Consider the following 634-nt stretch of genomic DNA (forward strand, 5'->3'; position numbering starts at 1 on the left):
GACTTGGATTCATTGTAAAGATACAATGCAAACTCTAGAGCACCCACTAAAAGAAATAAAATTTATATGAGAAAAAATGTAATTCTATAAAATGTTAAATTAAAAGCTCAAAAGGCAGAAAAAAAAGGAATAATAAAAATAGGAAGTTGAAGGGCAACAAATAGAAAACATAGTTTTGAATGTCAATGGCCTAAATGTATCAACTAAGACAGCGATTTTCAGAGTGAATCAAAAAACATGAGCCAATTATGTTGGCTCGGCAAAATCTATTTTAAATATAAAGACACATATAAATTAAAAGTAAATGGATGGCAACAAAATACTATGCTAACACTAATTTAAAAAAAAGCAGGAATAGCTATATTAACTTCAGACAGAGCAGGCTTAAAAGAAAGTTATCAGAGATAAAGGGCATCATCCTATATAATAAAAGGTTAATATGCAAATTGACCCTAACCACAGAATGACCACTGGACCAATCACTATGAGGCACACTGACCACCTCTTAGTCCCTTCCCCCCAGCCATCAGGCACCGATCGCCCAACAGCGAAAGGGGAACCAGGGGTGGGTGGCGGCAGGGGGTGGGGCAGGCTGCAGGAGATGACCCTCCAACCAACTGAACCACACTGGCTC

This window comes from Myotis davidii, unplaced genomic scaffold (assembly GCF_000327345.1).
Source record: "Myotis davidii unplaced genomic scaffold, ASM32734v1 scaffold608, whole genome shotgun sequence".
In the NCBI taxonomy this organism is placed as follows: Eukaryota; Metazoa; Chordata; class Mammalia; order Chiroptera; family Vespertilionidae; genus Myotis; species Myotis davidii.